This window comes from Mytilus galloprovincialis, chromosome 9 (assembly GCF_965363235.1).
Source record: "Mytilus galloprovincialis chromosome 9, xbMytGall1.hap1.1, whole genome shotgun sequence".
Lineage (NCBI taxonomy): Eukaryota > Metazoa > Mollusca > Bivalvia > Mytilida > Mytilidae > Mytilus > Mytilus galloprovincialis.
In genome coordinates, this window is record NC_134846.1 from 23,924,792 (window position 1) to 23,942,901 (window position 18,110).

An 18,110-nucleotide genomic window follows, 5' to 3' on the forward strand; every position below is an offset into this window, starting at 1 on the left:
TTTCTATTTGTAATTGACTAACAATCAGTCAGATTATATTATTAATTAAAAAATGTATGTTTCAACACACAAATTAAACTAACAAATACTAACAAAATTTATTATATATATACTACTAACGGTTAACGAGGCCGGGATAAGGTACCGGTATTTGATGTATCAACTAACAAATGTGAAAAACTATCAATAAAACATGAGAACTTTAAAAAAAAAAAAAAAAAAAAAAAAAATAAAAACTTGGCTTCGTTTTCATTAATTGTCGGTTTTTTTTTTATATCTCTAGCGTTGCATGGCACGATTTTGACGTAAAGTTCCAGTCATAAATGTCCCTTTCCGCAGTAGTTCTTTTGCTAAATCAACTGACGTGAAAAAGCTGTCTGTGACAACGTGGTAGTATTTATTAAAAAAAATTGCACGAATCTAAAAGTAAATTTACTTCGTAACTTCTCTGTAACATTCCGGCAGGGGTTGGGTCATAACGCTTTTCTTTATATACATTAAGATGAAGAATGTATCCCGTTATTGATTTAACAAGCACCCATAATTTAACACCAAATTTCGCTGCCTTTATATTATATTGAATTATTATTGACCTGCCCGTGTTCCTATCAAACTTTCGTCTATGCTTAAGAATTGATTTGGTATATAATATTGTTTAGATTTTGCATTAAACAAATCAACGAAGCATTGAAATTTTCCGGTCGGGGAATACTGTGCCAGGATCATCACGGTTAGGAATCATATTATTGTTAGTTATATGAAAAAACTTCAAAATCAATTGGAACCGGTTCCTTGAAAACATGTCTCTAAACCAATTTTTTGATTTGCTAGCAAACTCTTATGAGAACAAAAGCAACATTTTTACCTATCATGTGAAATAGAAATACACCAAGCAGGTGACAGCATAAAAATTTGGTCACGCTACAATCTAATTCTTTTTTGGTCAGCAGCTAGGCCATCGAAATATATTTTTTTTTCTTCAAAAAAATCAATCAAATAGCTTCAGAAGCAATAAATAAAGAAATAAATGATAGTTATTTTCAACATTACAGAATTTAAGATTGAAACTCATTTATTTCTTCATTTGTCATAACTTATAAGGGCATACGATACAGTTACATGTGATAATTGCTCTTCATTTTTTTTATATAGCTTTGGATTTCAAATATTTTGGCCACGAGCATCATTTAAGAGACATGTATTGTCGAAATGCGCATCTGGTGCAGGAAAATTGGTACCGTTAATGTTATTACAGGGGGGAGGTAATGACGTAAAATGTTATTTTCACGACGTCAAACTATGACATATCGGGAAAAAGATGCATTTTTCGACTGATTTTTATCATTCAAACTGATTTCATTTGAAAACGAGTGCATGGACCCCTATTTTTTAAAACTTCATTTTGTTTCATTTTGCAGGGAGATTATGTGGACCAAATTTTATAAAACTGTAAATAGTGCATTTTTTAAATTTTGATAAATATACAGCAAAAACATTACGTTTTTTTCTCAATTCATGACCATTTGATAAATATGAGTTATTTTTGAATAAAAAATGCATAAATTTTTAGGATACTTATAAAATACAGAAATTTCAAATTATTTAACAAAGAAACAGTTTGTGTTTATCTTTTAAAACAAAAAAGTTATGGCTTTCTTTTGAAAGGGAAAATACGGCCACAAATCAGAATTTTGAGCAAATATATAAAATTTTGACCTCATTTAACTCAAAAAGTAGCCCATGAAGGTATATTTTTTATTACATATTTGATTTAATCAGGCAAACAAAAGCCTATATGGAAATTTTCTTCAAATTGTAAATACGGGATCAAAACTGTATCGTATGCCCTTAATATGGTCCTAATTGTTCTGTTAGTAGTATTTACTTGTTTTTTTTAAATCATTGCATTGTTGTACTGATATGCGTTCGTGCTGAAGTTATAAATATCAGAAAAGTTTTAAATGCTTCAATTTCGGTCAAAGATCTTAATTTTTATAGTTTATTATATTTTTATCGAGATGGCTTACAAAGGCCTTGACAGTTGCTAAAAAAGATCAATTTATTTGTTAAATACTGTTTTAACTATACGAGCGTAAAATATGATTGCATATAATGTTGTCTTGATAGTTTCAAAAGTAAATCAGAAACAGGTAATGGGTGTATTGTTCTCATCCATTGCAGACACAGTTATCAGTCTATGGCATAGCTACATGTATCTATTGAGAAACCTTTTCCAATGTTCATTCCGTATGTAATACAAATTCAATCTCACACAGAAAGTATCACACGTTTTACGTAAAACATTCTCTTTCCTGACAAATCTCACTGTGCTTACTTTCTGTTTCTCACATTTGATCCCTTTATAAATAATCAGACCAACATTTTAAGGTCATTATGTATCTAATTTAAATCACACAGTCAGGATTATTGATTTGGTTGTATAGGGTAGCACTTATATGTTTGATGAAATTGCATCAACCATGGTATATTTTAGTAAGAAGAAATAAATACAGAAAATAATAATGCGGGAAAACAAAAATAAATATATGAAAAAAGAAACATTCAAAATTTTGAAAAAAACTCATGTATACATAAAATGACCAACACATAATTTGGCAGCACGTTGGTTTTCATAATGACAGAATTTTACTTATAGTACAGTATATATACTTCTAAAAAAAAAGCTGTCTTATTATTTTTCAGCAAATTGTCCAGTTGACTATACTTACAACAGAAAAAACAATTTATGTGTAAAAATAAATAATGCAGAAACCTTAAATTTCAATGATGCTAAAACTGAATGTGAGTCTATTGCAAATGGTGGACTAGTCACAATTCGGAATCAAAATCAACATGCTTTCATCGTTAAGGAGCTAAAAAAATTGTTATGTAAGTATACTATGGTTTTATTCAGAGTTAGACAATATGAGCTGTACATGATTGTGACAATCAAGAGTTATATATTGTATACATTCGAGCTAGACAATATGAGTTATATATTGTATACATTCGAGCTAGACAATATGAGTTATATATTGTATACATTCGAGCTAGACAATATGAGTTATATATTGTATACATTCGAGCTAGACAATATGAGTTATATATTATATACACTCGAGCTAGACAATATGAGTTCTATATTGTATACATTCGAGCTAGACAATATGAGTTCTATATTGTATACATTCGAGCTAGACAATATGAATTATATATTGTATACATTCGAGCTAGACAATATGAGTTATATATTGTATACATTCGAGCTAGACAATATGAGTTCTATATTGTATACATTCGAGCTAGACAATATGAGTTAAATATTGTATACATTCGAGCTAGACAATATGAGTTATATATTGTATACATTCGAGCTAGACAATATGAGTTATATATTGTATACATTCGAGCTAGACAATATGAGTTAAATATTGTATACATTCAAGCTAGACAATATGAGTTATATATTGTTTATATTCGAGCAAAACAAAAATGAGGTGCACGTATTTGATGGTTTCATTCTTACTAGACAATATCAATTGTAAGTATACGTTGGTTGCATTTTCTTACTAGACAATATTAGTTGTAAGTATACGTTGGTTACATTCTTACTGGACAATATCAGTTGTAAGTATACGGTGGTTATATTCTTACTTAACAATATCAGCTGTAAGTATACATTGGTTACATTCTTACTAGACAATATTAGTTGTAAGTATACGTTGGTTACATTCTTACTAGACAATATCAGTTGTAAGTATATATACGTTGATTACATTTTTACTATACAATATCAGTTGTAAGTATATATTGGTTACATTCTTACTGGACAATATCAGTTGTAAGTATACGTTGGTTGCATTTTCTTACTAGACAATATCAGTTGTAAGTATAGTACGTTGATTACATTTTTACTAGACCATATCAGTTGTAAGTATACGTAGGTTACATTCTTACTAGACAATATTAGTTGTAATTATACTGCAATCAGCTATTTTGCTATACAGATAAAGCTATACGTATAAACGTTAGCTTTATACGTCAATGACCTCAACTAACCTATTAACCCCGCCTACTTACCGGAACTACCGTATTTCATCAACAACGTCACGTCACAACCATGACAACGTGTAGTAACAATGGTCAAACTTTAATGAATTTAAAATTGTTATGTCTTCAAATTGGTTATTTATATACCATGTTTATCAAATGTTATTAATTAAGTTCATTTTCCCTTTCTAATTCCTTAAAATGTCAATGTTTTACCTCCTGAACTACGCTCATAGGGAAATACCCTAAAATGCCCCAAGAGGGAAATTCCAAACACTTTTTTTAACTATGTTTGTTACATATTTTATTTTTTATTTTTTCATTTTTTTTATCGATTTCAGAATAAAAACAATATACGTAAAACCTCGCATTTCCCCCGTTTCTAAGCCTCATACAAATAAATTTCATATTTCAAGACACTATACGTATATTGTCTAAGTATACGTTGGTTACATTTTTACTAGACAATATCAGTTGTAAGTATACGTTGGTTACATTCTTACTAGACAATATCAGTTGTAAGTATACGGTGGTTACATTCTTACTAGACAATATCAGTTGTAAGTATACGTTGGTTGCATTTTCTTAATAGACAATATCAGTTGTAAGTATACGGTGGTAAGATTCTTACTGGACAATATCAGTTGTAAGTATACGTTGGTTACATTCTTACTAGATTATATCAGTTGTAAGTATACGTTGGTTACATTCTTACTAGACAATATCAGTTGTAGGTATACGGTAGTTACATTCTTGCTAGACAATATCAATTGTAAGTATACGGTGGTTACATTCTTACTAGACAATATCAGTTGTAAGTATACGTTGGTTGCATTTTCTTACCAGACAATATCAGTTGTAAGTATGCGGTGGTAAGATTCTTACTGAACAATATCAGTTGTAAGTTTGCGGTGGTTACATTCTTACTAGACAATATCAGTTGTAAGTATACGGTGGTTACATTCTTACTAGACACTATCAGTTGTAGGTAAACGGTGGTAACATTCATACTAGACAATATCAGTTGTAAGTATACGTTGGTTACATTCTTACTAGACAATATCAATACGTTGGTTACATTCTTACTAGACAATATTAGTTGTAAGTATACGTTGGTTACATTCTTACTAGACAATATCAGTTGTAAGTATACGGTGGTTACATTCTTACTAGACAATATCAGTTGTAAGTAAACGGTGGTAACATTCTTAATTTTATTTTTTACAGAGTTTGTCTTTAGTGCCGTGTGGAGGCAGTAGAGTGCCTCCCCGTGCTTCAGGTTTATGCTCTTATAATATACTAGATTATGGAGTGTGTGTCCGAGCGAGAACTGCTTTAATTCATTACTTTAGGAATATTTATCAAAAAGTAGTATTTCAATATTCAGCCCCATTCTACTATTTAATACTGATAGCGTTTGACATTTTAAGCCGAACAAATTTATCCATTTTATATACTTCAATTATTGTATGCTGGTTCATATTCTGGACGCCAATCTTTGCTCCTTTATTATATAATTCACAAACAAAACAATTATGAAGCTTAGAAATGGAAAATTACTAAATACTAAACTTGTTCAAAGGGTATCCACACGTCTCAATCTTCAAAATCGGTTATCTAAAATTACTACCATCGCTAACATTTTTAACAATAAAAAACGTGGTTACCCTTCTATCGATAAGTGTCATGCCAAAAAATGACTTACATGTCCCCGTCTTTCAACCAACAATACGGTAAGGTCCACGTTTAATGGTAGCACATTTTCTTTAAATTTTGAAACTGATATAACTTGAAAAACAAACAGTATTATTTATTTACTCATATGAAACAAACCAGGGTGTGGTATTCAGTACGTAGGAGAAACTGGACGATATTTATCTAAACGCACTCAAGAACATCTGTATCGTTTTAAAAGACCCAATAAATTCAAAAGTATCATTTACCAACACCTTAAGAAGCACAACCATCCTTTTAAATATTTAGCAGTTCAACCTTTAGAAGTAGTAAATAAGCAGCCTGGTGAATCGCATTCAAAGTTTGTACGATCACGGAAAATAATTGAATTAAATTGGATTAAAAAATTACAGACAGTTTACCCTCTCGGTCTAAATGATAATATCATGGGAATTGGTAATATATCTAGAACCAATTCCGTTAACATTTTGGATATAGTTTCTAAAACTGTTCGTAAAAAACGTTCTCACGGTCGTAGAACAAATCGCAATCAAAGAAGATTTCGGGCCAATCATACCAATATTTCGGACCTAATTTCTAAGTTCAAAAAACAACGGCAGACATTATCTATTAACAAAACTCTGTTCGTTACCGGTTAATAAGTTAAATAAAATTTTGGAGGATTGCAACACAATTTCATATAGCAGTCCTAAGTATGAAATTGTTCAAATTATTATGGCATATTGTTATTCTAAATTATTTCCCAAAATTGATCGCCCTGAAGATCATAAAAAACATTTTATTAAAATTAAGTATGTCAATAAAGGCTTTGATTTTGTAAATATTGCCGGTATATTTAACGACCATTCTGTTAAAGAACAAATTCCTGGATATTTTGACAATACTGAGTTACCTCTTATTTGTTATATTTACAAGAAATCTACCCGGAAATTTGTGTTTAATTATAGTCAATTGTGTAAAGATGTTAATATCAGTGAAAATACACCTACTTCATGTAATTGCAGTAATTCCGAATATATTTATGGCCCCATTTCCCATGTTATAACAGGAGATCTTAACATCGTTCAAGACCGAGAGTTAAAATCATTCCTCAGTAAAGGACCTAAATATCGTCCCCCGTCAATTATTAATTGGAATGAGTGTCGTAATATCATCCACGACTCACTCCATACTTACTGTATGAAATGGATAAAACGGGAAAAAGCTGACAGAAAATCTTTGGACTCTTAATTCAGTAATGAAGATAGTTGATATACGTATTCAACATTTTAAAGAACATTTTACTATAAACCCTTACAACAATAAACCTATTTCTCGTATCAAACATAAACTAAAAGAACTAGCCAAGGAATTTGTTTTTGTCCCGGCAGATAAAGCTGCTAATAATATTATTATTGTTTGACGTAAATTTTACATTGAGGTTCTGAAAAAGGAAATCACCAATTCACCAACATTTCAACTGACTCCATTTTCAGAAAACGAAATCTGTAACAAACATAAACTTTTAGGCACCGCTTTACAAGCAGAGCCAAATACAATGAAAGTCCCAACTATGTATTGGCTTCCGAAGCTACACAAAACCCCTTACAAATATAGATTTATTTCGTCTTCAAGCCATTGTTCAACTACTAAATTGTCTCTTCTTACCAGCACACTTGGTACAATTAAAAACCTGATAATAAATTGTTCAAATAAGGCCTTCGAAAATAGTGGAATAAATTACTTTTGGAGTGTCAAGAACTCGTTGGAAGTACTTGATAAATTGCATGCTTATATTGGTGATTTTGAATCTGTTCAAAGTTTTGATTTTTCTACCCTGTATACCACATTGCCTCACATTCTCATTAAGAAAAAATTCACACACCTAATTAAATGGGCATTCAAAAAATCAGAATGTGAATATATATGTTCATACTCTTTTAGGTCATTTTTTAGTAGCAATAAACAAAAAAACTATGTTAATTGGACATGCTTTGATACTGTATATGCCCTTGAATTTTTACTAGATAACATTTTTGTTCGCTTTGGGGATTCCGTATATCGTCAGATTATCGGAATTCCAATGGGGACTAACTGTGCACCACTTATTGCGGACCTGTTTTTGTATTGTTATGAGTTACAATTTATGACAAAAATAAGCAAAGACCCATCGAAACAACATCTGATAAACAAATTTAATAATACTTTTAGATATTTGGATGATATTTTGGCTCTCAATAATGACGACTTCAGTATGTATATTAATGAAATTTATCCTGTTGAACTTACTTTAAATAAAGCTAATACTAACAATGACCACTGCCCTTTTCTCGATCTTGATATCTATATCACTAATGGAAAGCTGAATACTAAAATTTATGATAAAAGGGATGATTTTTCATTTCCTATCGTTAATTATCCGTTTTTAGATGGTGACGTTCCCTTGTCACCATCTTACGGTGTTTATATATCTCAACTTGTACGATTCGCTCGTGTATGTAACAATGTTTTAGATTTTAACGAGAGAAATTTATGTATTACTGAAAAATTATTACACCAGGGTTTTCGATATCACAAACTAGTCAAAACGATTTACTAAATTTTATCATCGGTATAAAGACATTATTCGTAAATATAGCTCAACATGCAGACTTTTAATACGTTCAGGTATTTCACATCCAATTTTTTATGGTAATATTCTTTATAAAGCACAAAGGTGTCAGTATTCACCTCAGAAACTTACAAAACCTTTGAATAGACTTATTAAGAAGGGATATAATTACGATACTGTTGTCAAGTCATTAAAGATTGCATATTTTGGCGTTAATATTGAGTCATTGATAAGGTCTTTGCATCGGAACTAAACACATTTATTCTAAAAACAGTTGTTGGCATGACACGGGTTATGTTCTTCTCATATATGTTATGATGGTATGATACTAAACCCCTAACGGGAAGGATTGTGCCTGATGTTCATATGATGAAATCATAATCTTTCAGTCAGTTTAGTTGAAGTCTGGAGCTGGCATGTCAGTTAACTGCTAGTAGTCTGTTGTTATTTATGTATTATTGTCATTTTGTTTATTTTCTTTGGTTACATCTTCTGACATCAGACTCGGATTTCTCTTGAACTGAATTTTAATGTGCGTATTGTTATGCGTTTACTTTACTACTTTGGTTAGAGGTATAGGGGGAGGGTTGAGATCTCACAAACATGTTTAACCCCGCCGCATTTTTGCGCCTGTCCCAAGTCAGGAGCCTCTGGCCTTTGTTAGTCTTGTATTATTTTAATTTTAGTTTCTTGTGTACAATTTGGAAATTAGTATGGCGTTCATTATCACTGGACTAGTATATATTTGTTTAGGGGCCAGCTGAAGGACGCCTCCGGGTGCGGGAATTTCTCGCTACATTGAAGACCTGTTGGTGACCCTCTGCTGTTGTTTTTTATTTGGGCGGGTTGTTGTCTCTTTGACACATTCCCCATTTCCATTCTCAATTTTATTACTAGTTAATATCAGTTGTAAGTATACATTGGTTACATTCTTACTAGACAATATCAGTTGTAAGTATACGTTAGTTACATTCTTACTAGACAATATCAGTTTTAAGTATACGATGGTTACATTCTTACTAGACAATATCAGTTGTAAGTATACGATGGTTACATTCTTACTAGACAATATCAGTTGTTAGTATAGTACGTTGATTACATTTTTACTAGACAATATTAGTTGTAAGTATACGTTGGTTACATTCTGTTATGATATTGTAACTATTGTATTTATTTATGTTGGCCTGATTTGTGTTGTGTGGCCTGATAGTTGTTTACAGAATAATCTTAGAACTGTGCAGTTTAGAAATCACTGCAACAATCATAGAATGATTGGAACTTTCCATTTGACTTACATAATGATTACAGAATGATCCTTATAAAAGATGCGTTATATAAACTTCTACATTTTACTAGAAACTTCCGTTGTAACTTTCTAGGACGTTCTAATATAAAGTTTTCTAGAATTTTCCGTGACAACTATATATATACAGACACTAAAGTTAAACTCACTCTTGGACTTAGACATCGGTTGATATTAATATTCATAGCATTGGGATTGACATTTTTATTTTACAAACAACATCATACTGGATTGTGACCGTAATATTCAGATCGGATTCCGAAAGATATCCGGATACAGATAAAGATAAAAGATTGGACTCATATTTTGACAGTTAGGTTGACAGTAAAATGTGTGTAATACTTGTAAACTTTTTTATAATAAATATTGTTAAATTTTAGTATTGATTTGTGTCTTTTGTTGGCTACAATTTAAAAGTAATTTCTGGCCGTAACAATTCTTACTAGACAATATTCGTTGGTTGCATTTTTACTAGACAATATCAGTTGTAAGTATACGTTGGTTACATTTTTACTAGACAATATCAGTTGTAAGTATACGATGGTTACATTCTTACTAGACAATATCAGTTGTAGGTATACGGTGGTTACATTCTTACTAGACAATATCAGTTGTTAGTATAGTACGTTGATTACATTTTTACTAGACAATATTAGTTGTAAGTATACGTTGGTTACATTTTTACTAGACAATATCAGTTGTAAGTATACGATGGTTACATTCTCACTAGACAATATCAGTTGTAAGTATACGGTGGTTACATTCTCACTAGACAATATCAGTTGTTAGTATAGTACGTTGATTACATTTTTACTAGACAATATTAGTTGTAAGTATACGTTGGTTACATTTTTACTAGACAATATCAGTTGTAAGTATACGATGGTTACATTCTTACTAGAAAATACCAGTTGTAGGTATACGGTGGTTACATTCTTACTAGACAATATCAGTTGTTAGTATAGTACGTTGATTACATTTTTACTAGACAATATCAGTTGTAAGTATACGTTGGTTACATTTTTACTAGACAATATCAGTTGTAAGTATACGATGGTTACATTCTCACTAGACAATATCAGTTGTAAGTATACGGTGGTTACATTCTCACTAGACAATATCAGTTGTTAGTATAGTACGTTGATTACATTTTTACTAGACAATATTAGTTGTAAGTATACGTTGGTTACATTTTTACTAGACAATATCAGTTGTAAGTATACGATGGTTACATTCTTACTAGACAATATCAGTTGTAGGTATACGGTGGTTACATTCTTACTAGACAATAACATTTGTAAGTATTCGATGGTTACATTCTTACTAGACAATAATAGTTGTAAGTATTATATACGTTGGTTACATTCTTACTAGACAATATTAGTTGAAAGTATACGGTGGGTACATTCTTACTAGACAATATCAGTTGTAAATATACTTTGGTTGCATTTTCTTACTAGACAATATCAGTTGTAAGTATACAGTGGTAACATTCTTACTAGACAATATTAGTTGTAAGTATACGGTGGTTATATTCTTACTCAACAATATCAGTTGTAAGAATACGTTGGTTACATTCTTACTAGACAATATCAGTTGTAAGTATACGGTTGTTACATTCTTACTAGACAATATCAGTTGTAAGTAAACGGTGTTACATTCTTTCTAGTCAATATCAGTTGTAAGGATACGTTGGTTGCATTTTTACTAGACAATATCAGTTGTAAGTATACGGTGGTTACATTCTCACTAGACAATATCAGTTGTAAGTATACGTTGGTTACATTCTTACTAAACAATATTAGTTGTAAGTATACGTTGGTTACATTCTTACTAGACAATATCAGTTGTAAATATACGGTAGTTACATTCTTACTAGACAAGATCAGTTGTGAGTATAGTACATTGATTACATTTTTACTAGACAATATTAGTTGTAAATATACGTTGGTTACATTCTTACTAGACAATATTAGTTGTAAGTATACGTTGGTGACATTTTTACTAGACATTATCAGTTGTAAGTTTGCGATGGTTACATTCTTACTAGACAATATCAGTTGTAGGTATACGGTGGTTACATTCTTATTAGACAATATCAGTTGTAAGTATACGGTGGTTACATTCTTTGTAGACAATATTAGTTGTCAGTATTCGTTGGTTGCATTTTTACTAGACAATATCAGTTGTAAGTATACAATGGTTACATTCTTACTAGACAATATTAGTTGTAAGTATACGTTGGTTACATTCTTACTAGACAATATCAGTTGTAAGTATACGTTAGTTACATTCTTACTAGACAATATCAATTGTAAGTATACGGTGGTGACATTCTTACTAGACAATATCAGTTGTAGGTATTCGGTGGTTACATTCTCACTAGACAATATCAGTTGTAAGTATACGTTGGTTACATTCTTACTAAACAATACTAGTTGTAAGTATACGTTGGTTACATTCTTACTAGACAATATCAGTTGTAAGTATAGTACGTTGATTACATTTTTGCTAGAGAATATTAGTTGTAAGTATACGTTGGTTACATTCTTACTAGACAATATTAGTGGTAAGTATACGTTGGTTACATTTTTACTAGACAATATCAGTTGTAAGTTTGCGGTGGTTACATTCTTACTAGACAATATCAGTTGTAGGTATACGGTGGTTACATTCTTATTAGACATTATCAGTTGTAGGTATACGGTAGTTACATTCTTACTAGACAATATCAGTTGTAAGTATACGGTGGTTACATTCTTACTACAATATCAGTTGTTAGTATACGTTGGTTACATTCTTACTAGACAATATCAGTTGTAAGTATACGGTGGTTACATTCCTCACGGTGGTTATAATTTTATTCTTACTAGCCAATATCAGTTGTAAGTATACGGTGGTTACATTCAGTTAACCTTCAAATTGCATCGTTTAGTATATTTTCACAAAAGTACCGGCAATGTTATGTAATTTTATAAGCTTTCTTTTCGCATACTTAGCCTTTAAAGAAGACTTATCGTCACAATGAGCAATCATACCACATCACACAATTTTATCTACACTACATGGGAATATGCAAATGGTGTGTTAAATATAATGCTTATATGGCAAAATACACAATGACGTTAGCAATCATTATGTATTTCTATAAGAATTTTAAAAAAGATAACAAACGTGTATTACGTGTGCAACAGTATACGGAAGTCATTTAGTGTTAATGTGTTGTTTAGTTCGTTATCACGACTTTATAGTTTGTTTTACCGACTAAGCTAACTCATTGTCAAGTCTAAGTTACTCGTTATAACAATTAAGCTTAATCGTTTTAACGATCCACAATTGACCAATTGAGAACCCTAGTCGTTACTAGAATTACTAAGTCTTCATTAAGAGCTAGCTTAGTCGTAATGACGAGTAATTACTGTTTATATGCAATACGGGTACGGAATTGCAATGTCTTATTGACTATACCTCATTTGCCCTATCAATAACCTGACGAAATAAAAGGAATACTTATTGTTATCAATTCAATAATATCCGAGATTTTTTATATAATTTCTTTGGATCATGCATTATTAATTTTCTCAGTAGAATAAATGTATTGACATGATGAAAAATTCATATTTAACATCGCATGTTATTCGAACTGATTGATTATAAAATTAGCTCATTACAGACATGAAATGTTGAAAAAACTTTTGTGAAATCAAAATTATAAGGTGCAATGTTAACCTGAATTTTTGATTAACCTAAGATCATAAGGTTCATTTTTTTAAAAAGTTTTGGTGCAAAATATTGCATTCACTTGAATGTGGTGTTATGCAGTGAACCTCAGAAATAAGAATGTCTTGTTTTTAGCGAACTTTGTTTAATGTCACATTATTACATATGAAACCTGAATATCTTGTGATAATTGTAGAACACTTTTTTACTTTTAATTTTGAAAAAATATAAAATGCATGAAATTACAAAAAATAGGCTACATTTTGCCTGTTTGTCAGATATGAAGTTCTGTTAAGGTACGTCGGGTTTTATTTCAGTGTACAAGACGTTATTGAGTATTGCTTTTGCATGCAATGATTGTCACTATTTTTGAACTTAAAACAAAAGAGCTGTGCCTGCTTAAAAATGAGGAATTTAATATAGAAAGCAATGGAGCCATGAATAAGTAGTGTACTTCGTCAATGTAACTAAAATAAAATAAAGTGTTTTCTTTTTTTCTTGGTTGCTGTGTAATTGAATTTTTTTATATTTTATTTTTTTTAGCACTCAGACTGTCGTTAATTTCTATATATATAATAATTCATAAAGACATAAAAACATTAAATACACAAGCCTGATACAATGTACCACCTGTTCCTAGCATAAAGGAGTAGGTATGTTAAGGGCAGATTTTGGCCTCAACGTTCAGGTTCATCTGATGAAAGATTTTTGACACTTTTCAACCTCTTAAGTGTCTACTTCATAATGTAACGTGTAACCGGGCGGGGACGTTTAGATATTTTTATCCTCGGGTTCGTACCAGTTTCCTGGATTTGAAAAGCAATTCAAAAGTTCTAAAGTCAATTAAATGTTTACACTATCTCTATCAAATATGAAACAAATACTATAATACATAAAACGAATTTCAACACCTATTAACCTATTAACCCGAACTTGTTGAATTGAAAACTGTTTAAAACACTTTCAGTCTAATACTGTTTAAAACTGACTGTTTAAAACTAACTGTTTGAAACTATAGTCTGAAACCTAAATGTTTGAAACCTGTCTGGAACCTAAATATTTGGAACCTGTCTGAAACCTAAATGTTTGGAACTGGTCTGAAACCGAAATGTATCAAACGGACTGAAACCTAAATGTATAAAACGGGACTGAACCTAAAAGGTATAAAACTTTATTTAATAAACATGTCTATAACTGTCGGAACAACAGGGTAGCACTAAGGCATGGTATGTCAGCAAACACTCACTGCAATAGTGAGAGATGTGAGACGCAAAACCTTAGCACCAGCCCTGTTTGGACAATCTGTACCGAACCAACAGTCTCAGCCCATTCTCTATTCTGTCCGCAGGTTCCAAGCACTTCACGTTACTTAAACTAAACCTTCTGCCTGCTATAAACTACTTCCTTTCCGATGTTTACTGTCTGCTGTCTTCGGTACAAATGACGATTTGAACTGAATAGCTACCCACTATTTATACTTCGAACGCGGACCTCGAAGAGGGCACCCTAGCAACAATTATACAGGTAAAGCGTCTGATAGCAACCAAGGATAAAGGGATGATTTTTAATGCCGTTTTCAACGATAAAGAGATCAAATGGAAAATTCAAAGAGGTTTCGATAAATACACAACTGTAGAAATATTATAACCTTCTTAAACTGTAAATTCGTAACACTACCCACGCCTCTGATTTCATGCGTCCTCGCATGAGTTTACAATTTTGTACTCACGAAATCAAAACACAATCAAAACCGTTCTCGTTAACACTAGCTGACACCATACCAAGGTCCTACTTTTAACCTCAATGTATCCACTCATTCCGCAGAATATCTCTCCCAGCAACTGTTTGTACACCGAGGGTTATACCATGATAACCAACTAATGGCTTTCCTACAACAATCTGTCGACAAGCGTCAGACCTAGGGGTACCTTAGCCTACTCACAGTTCTGAGGTTCCTGTCAGCTTCTTTCGACTAGCATGTTCTTTCTGTTTTGATAGCTAAGTTCCTATTTTCCAAATACTAGTATCATACTTTTATTCACATTTGTACAAGCAACTGAATACTGAACTTAAATTAAATTTTGACCAGATATAACCGTTTCAAATATTATATTTTGAATACCACTTGAAAAGACGTGTTGTCAAAAAAACCGGCTTAAAACAATTTTGCCTCACAACAGGCCACTTACGGACCCCTCAAAGAGTTGTTGTAAAGGGTTCTTTAACGTGCACAGGACGTGGTACTCCCTGAACACGGGACCTCGGATTTAACGTCCCCATCCGACGGACGGACAGTCATAGACAATCACAAAATACTAAACAGAAATGCTCGACAAATCCCACCGCTGCCACCATTTGTAACGTGTAACCGGGCGGGGACGTTTAGATATTTTTATCCTCGGGTTCGTACCAGTTTCCTGGATTTGAAAAGCAATTCAAAAGTTCTAAAGTCAATTAAATGTTTACACTATCTCTATCAAATATGAAACAAATACTATAATACATAAAACGAATTTCAACACCTATTAACCTATTAACCCGAACTTGTTGAATTGAAAACTGTTTAAAACACTTTCAGTCTAATACTGTTTAAAACTGACTGTTTAAAACTAACTGTTTGAAACTATAGTCTGAAACCTAAATGTTTGAAACCTGTCTGGAACCTAAATATTTGGAACCTGTCTGAAACCTAAATGTTTGGAACTGGTCTGAAACCGAAATGTATCAAACGGACTGAAACCTAAATGTATAAAACGGGACTGAACCTAAAAGGTATAAAACTTTATTTAATAAACATGTCTATAACTGTCGGAACAACAGGGTAGCACTAAGGCATGGTATGTCAGCAAACACTCACTGCAATAGTGAGAGATGTGAGACGCAAAACCTTAGCACCAGCCCTGTTTGGACAATCTGTACCGAACCAACAGTCTCAGCCCATTCTCTATTCTGTCCGCAGGTTCCAAGCACTTCACTTTACTTAAACTAAACCTTCTGCCTGCTATAAACTACTTCCTTTCCGATGTTTACTGTCTGCTGTCTTCGGTACAAATGACGATTTGAACTGAATAGCTACCCACTATTTATACTTCGAACGCGGACCTCGAAGAGGGCACCCTAGCAACAATTATACAGGTAAAGCGTCTGATAGCAACCAAGGATAAAGGGATGATTTTTAATGCCGTTTTCAACGATAAAGAGATCAAATGGAAAATTCAAAGAGGTTTCGATAAATACACAACTGTAGAAATATTATAACCTTCTTAAACTGTAAATTCGTAACAATAAAATTGAGAATGGAAATGGGGAATGTGTCAAAGAGACAACAACCCGACCAAATAAAAAACAACAGCAGAGGGTCAGCAACAGGTCTTCAATGTAGCGAGAAATTCCCGCACCCGGAGGCGTCCTTCAGCTGGCCCCTAAACAAATATATACTAGTCCAGTGATAATGAACGCCATACGGGTTGCTTTTATACGAAAGGAAATTATAAGACGGGATCAAATGAATCCGACTGGTTTGTCGACCAATACATATTTAAAAATTCAAGTTTATTGATAAAAGCCACAATTATATAACAGTTAAGACAAAATGACAAAACCAGAACATGATATACCCTGATCTTCTGAGTTAATTCACAGTATTTGACTGACAAACATGTGCACATCTATAATACGAAAATAAAATATAACTTTTATATATTTTCTAAATTGAATCCCAAAAAAACTAAAATGACAACACAATATCAAACTGCTAGATATGTCCTATTTTCGGTGCAAAATATAGTTAGCATGCATTTTGTGTCCGGGGATACATGGACACGTATATATAGAACTATATAAACAGATAAACAATCAATGTCTATTATAGTGGCTACAGTAGCCCAGTGTTATATAAAACTTGTAATTTAGGCGGACACAGCTGGACACAACGGTATTCCTATATAAAACTTAAATATCTGCTAGCTACAGGTGGACACAGCTGTACACAGTACTAATCCTATATAAAACTTATGAATATGGGGCTACAGGCGGACACAACTGGACACAACGTTATTTCTATATAATACTTCTGAATATGGGGCTACAGGCGGACACAACTGGACACAACGCTATTTCTATATAATACTTCTACATATGGGGGTTACAGGCGGACACAACTGGACACAACGTTATTTCTATATAAAACTTCTGAATATGGGGGCTACAGGCGGACACAAGTGGACACAACGTAATTTCTATATAAAACTTATAAAATATGCTGGCTACAAGTGGACACAGCTGGACACAACGTTATTTCTATATAAAACTCCTAAAAATGAGGGGACACAGGAAGACACAAGTGGACACAACGTAATTTCTATATAAAACTTATAAAATATGCTGGCTACAGGTGGACACAGCTGGACACAATGCTATTTCTATATAAAACTTCTAGAAATGAGGGGATACAGGCGGACACAAGTGGACACAACGTAATTTCTATATAAAACTTCTAAAAATGAGGGGACACAGGCGGACACAAGTGGACACAACGCAATTTCTATATAAAACTTATGAAAACTGCTGGCTACAGACGGACACAGCTGGACACAACGTTATTTCTATATAAAACTTCTAAAAATGAGGGGACACAGGCGGACACAAGTGGACACAACGTAATTTCTATATAAAACTTATAAAATATGCTGGCTACAGGTGGACACAGCTGGACACAATGCTATTTCTATATAAAACTTCTAGAAATGAGGG

General features: G+C 32.3%; 1 long non-coding RNA gene across 1 annotated transcript in view; it reads left to right on the forward strand.

The window, feature by feature from the left end:
* The window catches only part of LOC143046713 (uncharacterized), a 71,712-nt gene that overhangs the window by 39,103 nt on the left and 14,499 nt on the right, over positions 1 to 18,110 (forward strand). The window contains exon 3 of the long non-coding RNA XR_012969243.1: positions 2,704 to 2,889. This is a non-coding gene — a long non-coding RNA (uncharacterized LOC143046713). The remainder of the gene's footprint in view (positions 1 to 2,703; positions 2,890 to 18,110) is intronic.